The sequence below is a fragment of the Pteropus medius genome, unplaced genomic scaffold, assembly GCF_902729225.1.
Source record: "Pteropus medius unplaced genomic scaffold, Ma_sr-lr_union100, whole genome shotgun sequence".
NCBI lineage: Eukaryota > Metazoa > Chordata > Mammalia > Chiroptera > Pteropodidae > Pteropus > Pteropus medius.
The window spans coordinates 9,731,897-9,739,443 of NW_024342473.1; the positions used below are offsets into that span (position 1 = coordinate 9,731,897).

A 7,547-nucleotide genomic window follows, 5' to 3' on the forward strand; every position below is an offset into this window, starting at 1 on the left:
TAGCTCTGTGAGGAGAACTTATGTCTGATTGTGTCTGTGTCTCCAGCCCCGTGGTCAGCACCTGGCCCCAGGATGGACTCTAGATCTGTGTTTCTTGAATCACATCTTTCCAGACCTCCCCATTTGTTACTATCGTAATCTTTTGACATCTAAATCTAAGTCTCCACATCAACTTTAAACTCTCATGTCTCTAAATTTAAGCACCCTGCCGTGCACACAGAATTGGCCTTGATACAGGAGGAATAGAAGGATGCTTGCTGACTTCTGTCATGCCTTGGTCTGAGCCTGGTTTGCCTCAGATGAAGTTCTGGCTGCCTTATTTTCAAAACATTCCTGCCTTCCCTGAGAACTCAGAGAAGCACCATACAGCACCGGAACTTCAGCACTGAGCCCTGCCACTGTATACCCTTTGCAACTTTTTTACTCACTTTGCTTTAACTCTTCTTGCTGCATGCCTTCATGCTACACTCCAGACTGTCTCTCACCGGTTTATCTCAGTGACCTACTAAACTATTTTCTCTGCTCAGATTATTAATATTAAAATTGAAGTTCCAATGGATTCGCGTGTTGGTTAAGCTTTAATATTTATGCCACCCCATTATAGTCTATGAGGGTCTAGGTGACCAGTAGAGATGGGCCCCGGAGTAGCTAACAGCTGCAGTATTTTATTCCTTGTAGAAGCCAGGCACATAAGAAAACAGCGAGTCTACAGCCATGCTACCCTGAACATATCCAATCTCATCTGATCTCGGAAGCTAAGCAGGGTCAGGCCTAGTTAGTACATGGATGGGAGACCACCGAGGAAGACCAGGTGCTATAGGTGTTAAAAAAAAAAAAGGAAGAAAGAAAGAGAACAGCGATATGATTCCCAAATTTCAAGCAGGTGACAGTTTGCCTGGCTCTATTCTGTAAAGGCTCTTTTGTAAAATGAGTAAATAAACTAGGAAGTATACAATACACCAAAATAAAATTCTAGAGAAGCCAAAACCTGCTCAGAAGATTTTAATATACAAACAAGCAAGTCAAAGTGATTTGTATATTCTTCAAACAGCCCAGAAGTGGATTGGCAAGAAGGGTGTAGGACCCCTTGGAAATGGCAGTGGTTGGCAGGAGGAGCCCTCTGGATATCACCTGCTGTGAATGTTCCCTGGTGCTATACATTTCCTTTATTTTGTCATCAGGACTCCCACCCTGAGATCTCTCAAAGAGTTTTATGTAATGCACCCTGAAGAAATTGCTGCATTCATCATTGATCCCACCTCTAAAACAGCCATATTTCTAGTAGTTTAGTGGCAGGAGAGAAAATACTCACCCTCTCCTGTCATTCCCAGAGTAGTGCTGGAGAAAATATAACCAACCTGGAGTGACATTACCACACCGGGGTGGGCACACTCACAGGCGAAGATGATCTCACAGTAGGGTGGGTGTAGGAGGTGAAACAAGGGTTTGCAGGGAAGCGTAAATCTCAGAACCGTTGTACCTTCAGAAACTACTACATTGTAGTTAAAGAGCTGACAATTACGTCAATGAATATTCTACCTTCTCTTTGCTACCCTGGACTGTTCACTTACAAAACTAAACCTTCTAGTTTTTCTTCCCAAGGGCCATATATTTCCAAAAACTACAAAGTTTCACTAAAAAAAAAAACCACTGGATTGAAGAAAGCATTTTATTTTCATAATGTTTTTATTAATGTGTTCATTCATCATTTTATATGAGATATTCAGGTAATTATTTTTATGAAACTAAAATACAATGTATAAGAGGGAAATTGCAGTAAAGAAAGAAAAACTACCAATTGTGGTAACAGTAGCTGGTGGTGATGGTAAATTTCAGCCCACTAGAAAAGTCACTTTCAAGTCCCTTTCAGCCGACCTTTATCAAGAACCCTATGTGCCAGACAAATACCATGCTAGATGCTTTGGGAATACAAGAAGGCAGTATATAATCAATGATCTATGACCTCAAGGCATTTTTAGTTTAATTGGAAATAGCTGTGATATGTAGATTGATTTAAAAAATCAACGAATCTAAGACATGAGTAGTGTGATGGTCAGGAGCACAGACTTGGAGCCAGATCGCCTTGGTTTCAATCCTAGCTCCGCTACTCAAGGCCAGGATAGAGTGAGGCACTCACCAGCACGGAATTTAAGAGAGTGCCAAAAACAACCTACTGATCAAGATAAACAATATTCTAATGCAATATTTTTAAAAACTGAATTAATGCAAACTCTGTGATGCACAAAATAGCAAAAGTTTAAATAAAGACAGGCTCCAATAATGCTGTGCCAAGACTTACTGGAACCCAAGGCCAAAGGAAAAATGTGCATCCCTATACACACGGTTCAGTGTATGTTTTAATGGTTAATCTTTTTCCGGGACATTAATGTGGTTGACAAAATATTGAAAACTAAAAATTAAGTGTATTAAAACATTATTTTAAACTTAAATATTTGTTATAATTTTAGTTTCCTGGCTTTCATGGGAGGAAACTCATCACTTACTAGCTTTGCAATTGTAGGTAAGTTTCTTAACCTCTTTCTTAGTTTCCACTTCTGTACAAAAGGTAAGGGAAGCAGTGCTATCTCACAGGGCTGTTGTGAAGATTAAATGAGTTATTGTGTGTTAAGTACTTACAACAGCTCTTTCTTACGTAGATAATGAAAGTTTTAGAAGATCAGAGATAAGTTTTAGCTGAGATGATGGAGATGATTCGTCACTCATTTTCTAATAGATCACCCCACAGGAACAACATGTGCATGTGAGACCTAGAACTCTGGCCACCTGCTTACCACTCTATACTCTGGTCTATAATGGGTCAAGTCCCATAACAAGCACTTGATAGATGTGCCTATTATGGGACTTGACCTATTATAGAGAAGATGGGATTTGAATGGGGTGGCCTTGAATAAATATTAGGAATAGAATTGGAGATGATGAAGGAGGGTATGATGACTTTAAGTATACTGAGTTTGAATTATTATCAATATATCCAATTAGAAATATCCATCAGTCACATGGAAATGTGAGATTAGTGTTTGGAAGTGAGACAGAACCAAAGTGCAAATTTGGGCGTAATTCCCTTGCTTGTGATAGGAGCATTGCATAAGCAGATGCCCTCTCCAAGGGAGAAGGTGTATACAGGGAGTAGCAAAGAGCAAAGGATCGACATGGAGAGACAATGACTGGATGAGTCTGAAGAGAAGCTGGGAAAGCCATCCAGGTGTTCAGGATGAGAAGAAGTAGAGCCTCCAAATCATATAACATCTCCCTGACTCCTGAGACAACTCTCTGAAATAAATGAAAATGATCTTGTGTAAGGGAGATCCCAGTCACTAAAGAGCTCATTCTAAAATATTTTGTTTCTTCTGAAACTTGATGAAAGTTCAAAAGAAATGTTCAGTAGTTAGTAGAATCTATTTTAACATCATATATTTATTTCTAATTGAATTCCAGAAAAGAGATGTTTCCAGTAAGATTATTAAAGGACAAAATCACCAACTGCTTTGAAAAGCTGCAGAATTTAAATCTCGCTCCCCACCTCCCCCACCCCCACCCCGATGCTTTCCTTTTAATATGGAACACTTTATATGGCCCCTAATTTGTAAATTGACTATTCTTCAAAAATTTATTTTCAAGCCAGTAATTCAGAAACTTCAGCAATGTGGCTTGGCTCCTAGTCCACCCAGCAAATACTTATGTTTCCTCTGAACCACAGAGATGGCATCTCTTATGAAACTTTAAGGAATCAACAGTTCACTGACCCCCTACTTATAATGTGCTCTCTACAACAACCATCGCAGTGGATGGTTTGCCTGTTTACTTATTTCCTCTACAAGTTCCTTGAGGGCAGAAGCTGTGTTTTAATTACCTTTGTTTCTTCAGCACCTAGCACCACGCCAAGCTGACACATGGTTGATACTCAATCAATATACATTAAGTGAAAGAATGAATGAAAGAACAGAATTCTGAGCTCTCTTCCAGTTTTGTCGGTGGCAGAAGAAATTCTCTCCATTTTCTTAAATAGATAATTAGAAAGCTGCTTGAGACATGTAGTGAGGGTATGCAATGGTGTGTAGGTTGGAGAGATAAGACACCTGAGGCTGTTAGGGGAGGCATGGTGGCAGTTGGGATAAGCCCAAGCCCCGGGGATGTGGAGAAGGATGTGAGAAACAACAAGGACAGAAATGTATAAAGGAATTTATAAGCTCATAAGGTATAAGCTGGCATGATAAACACTGCTGGTTGCCTGTCCAAATCCTTTCCTTCCTCAGGAAAGCACAGATTTGGTCCCCATGGCTATGTGCTGTGGAAAGGGCACCCTGGGTCAAGCCCTGAGGGAGTGGTCTTGATTCAATTCTGGCCAATGAGACATGAGAAGAAATCTGCTGGGATTGGGGTCGGGGGGGCATAGTTCTGGGAGAAATTCTCTTGTTATTAAGGGGAAATAAGCAAGAAAGAACCATTCCTTTCCTCTCACTCTGGAAATCTTGATGCTTGGAAGTGGCTCGGTAGTCTTGGGACCATAAAGGGAGGAGCCAACACATAGAGCATTGCAGAAGAGAATGAAGACAGAATCTGGGTCTTCTATGATGTCACTGAGCCCCTGGACTAACCATTCCTAGACCCAACCCACCTCTGGTCTTATTAAATGGAAACATAAATCTCACTTTGTTTAAGCCCCTTGAATCAGAGTTTCTGTGACTCGAAGTCAGTAGTGGTTATGGTTATACAAAGATCTAACCTTCCCTCTTCTAGTCGTTCATCAATTTTACAAGGATCCAGGCTTCACATATGTAGAACAAACTAGATCCTGTAAATTCCTAGACCTGTAAATTCCCGAAATGTGGATTCTTTGCTTCTTGGAATCAGTATCAATAATGAATAAGAAATTTTAGCATATGCTTATTACAAGTGTACCAGTAAATTATATGGTTCACATGCTGGCAGAGATATCTCACCTAAGCCACCTTGCTATCCAAGATTGGAAAGTCTATATCATAAGTGGATTCTACTCAAAGAAGCAGCTGGAACATGGGACTCAGTATGAAGCTTGATTGTGGATTACAAATTATTTCATTTGCAACACAAATATTTGTTTCCAGCTAGAAGTAGAGTAGAAGTCCCATGTTAATTAGATAGAAATGCTGACTTGGTTTACAGAATGTAGACAAGAAACACTCCTCATTCCTGACTCTAAAAAGTTGGTGTGAGAAAGGAGGGAGTGACAGTATTCATACCCAAACAGACTGCATCTCTTATGCAACTTTAAGGAATCATAGAAGATAGCGACACCAAATACATTTAACCCTTCTATTTGGCAGCTGATAGCTTTTCACCACTTCTATTTTCCCCTCATTTATTTTAAATGTTATTTACAAGACTTAAAAATTTATTAATTTGTTTTTATTCCCTCCCCACCCATTGTTATGACCACTCTCCCTTCTCCCATTAGAGTAGGAAATAGGTTTTGTGCTTCCTTGTCTCAAAGGAGGTTTGTGGCAGAGCATAGGTTGCCTATGAGATATTTTCCTACTTGATTTTTGTTTTCAGGAGCTGAAGCCATTAATTTATTGGGGAGGGGTGGACAGGGATTGTAAGGGAAAAAAGAAGAAAGTAGAAGGTTCATCCAACTAAAAGATTCTTGGAGGTAGGAGAGAAGGATAGAGGTCTATGGGTTCTTCAAGCATTAGGGACCAGAGCCATCTCCATTACAGTGCCTTCAAGAGGTAACCAGATCTTCAAAGGTTTGTTTTTGTGGTATACTTAATGAGATAAGACTCAATGCAGCAGCCTTGCCAAAGATCTCCATGTTTAAAGTGCCAAAGGGAAAAAATAGAGCCAACAGGTTTGAAGGGTCTGCACTGGCCAGGACGATGGGTGTCCAATGACTGGTGACCGGAGGACCTCCGCTGTATCTTGGTGTTATGAGACCCTGAGCTTCCAAATGACTTTTGGGATGAAGGGCTTTGAGGCCAGTCAGGTATGCCTGGGAATACATTTCTTTCTTGTTATGTAGGAAAAGATGAAGTTGAAATTAAGTAGATATAAGTATATTTAAAAAAAAAATCAACTCAGTATCTCTTGCCACCTAGACCCGTGATCTGGTATTTATACCTGCAAATATTGACTAATTAGAGCCCATACTCAATGAAATTCCTCTACATTGTTGGTTGTGTCCACTTTGGGAACATGCCAGAAACCCTTGACTCTAGATTTGTCTTAAAATCTCTGAGTACAGCTGCCCTCACGTGGAGGGGCACACCAACCTTGCTTCCAGACCTTTCTAAATAGAGACCAGCCAGCAAATACTTCTTTAGGTTAGACAACAGGAATGTCAGGTGGCCCAATCTAATTCTGGGTTGCAAGCAACAGAAGCCAACCCTAACTAATTTTTATCTAAGCTGGAATGTATTGGAAGGATATTGAACAGTTCACAGGGATGAATGGGAGAGCTGGAGAACAAAGCTTGAGAAATGGGCTGGAAATCAAGAGAGAATGAGCAGTAAGGATCACAGTCAAGGTCATGCCACAGGACAATCTGCCCCTCCTAGTATCCCACTGCTGCCCAGAGAATGACACCATCAACACAAGTGGCTTCTGAACTATCCTTGAAACTTTGCTTCATTCTCTTGATATTTGAAGTCCTAGAGAAGAGAGAAGGAACCTGGGTCCTGTGCCTTTCCCTGGATGTCTGGGGTAGGAAGAGGGGGACCACCCTTCATACAGTGTAGAGCACTGTGCCTCCCCTATACTGCAGATGAAACGGGATGCTGAGCAGGACACGAGCAAACTAGACAAATGTCCCCCACACTGCCAAACACTTAGAGAAAATAAAGAGGTGTTAAAATTCTGAAAACTCCAGCTTTAAATTAACTATCTTGGAAATATATTCACTTTATCTTCTGGCAGCAAGCTCTATGCAGGCTCATAATTTCACTCCCAGATCAATTTGTAAGCCATGACCCTGATTCCCGCTGTGTACTTTACTCTGCTCGTTGGCCCTGGAATTCTTCTGTTGATTTTAGATAACTGCAGCGATTTCCTGGGCTCGGGGACTGAAACACTTAATGGGCACCTAAGTTCAGGACACCCTCTTCATTTCTCGCCTCTCACTTCTACTCTGATGCACATGGATCCTGTTGACTTCCTGGTAAAGTGAAGAGGGAAGATAAACTAAGGACCATAGATTTAGAAGGCTATTTTTGGCTCCTTGCTTGTAGGCAGAACTAAATTCTTAGAAAAATTGGAATATGGCCTGTTTTTTAAGCTCTTCAGAAGCTAGAAAACACTATCCTTGATATATCCAACAGTAAATAAGGCATAAGGTGTGTTTGAAGATTCAGTAGAAAACAAAGAACACTTGATAAAAAGAGAAAAAAAGATACTCACAGACTGTCTCCAAACCCAGTCACGAGTACAGGAGGAAGACATCCAAGGGATCATGACAACAGCCAGGGACAGATCATTCCCACATTTGTGATTGCTCCGTGCTCCTTCTCCAGCATTGAGCGATGGGCGTGATGAGCAGACAGAGCCTGTAGCCT

At 40.8% G+C, this 7,547-nt stretch overlaps 1 pseudogene; it reads left to right on the forward strand.

Moving 5' to 3' along the window:
• The first annotated feature begins 704 nt into the window (after positions 1–704).
• LOC120604684 (uncharacterized) lies at positions 705–823 on the forward strand (annotated as a pseudogene).
• Positions 824–7,547: the final 6,724 nt, after the last annotated feature.